The sequence below is a fragment of the Plasmopara halstedii genome (assembly GCF_900000015.1).
Source record: "Plasmopara halstedii genome assembly, contig: Scaffold_208, whole genome shotgun sequence".
In the NCBI taxonomy this organism is placed as follows: domain Eukaryota; phylum Oomycota; class Peronosporomycetes; order Peronosporales; family Peronosporaceae; genus Plasmopara; species Plasmopara halstedii.
Window position 1 is genome coordinate 501,551 of NW_020187129.1, and position 469 is coordinate 502,019.

The window sequence follows — 469 nt, forward strand, 5'->3', positions numbered from 1 at the left end:
AGTGACTGCAAGTGGCCGGAAGCTTCCACCGCTCGTGATTTGGAAAGAGAAGAAAGAAAATCGCGCTATATCCACTGTGAACTTTGTGTGGGTGGCTAATCAGCCCAAAGCTTGGGTGGATTTTGAGCTGCTAGCGGGCTGGATTGACCGTGTATTTCCACCTGTACTGGATTCTCCGGGAAAAACGCTTGTGCTGGACTCGATGAGAGCGCATATATCCAAGAAGACTAAAGATAAATGCTACCAACGAGATATTGCCATGTGCGTTGTGCCGGGAGGCTTAACACCCTGCCTTCAAGCTGGTGACATTGGTATTTACAAGGTTTCAAAGACAATAATGGAAGCATTCAGCGGCCATTGAATGCACCCCACGCGGCAATCCCCGCCCTCCATCCGTTGACACTGTGTGCCGTTGGGTACGTACGGCGTGGCGAGAAACACCCACATCAGTGGTCTTGAACTCCATTGA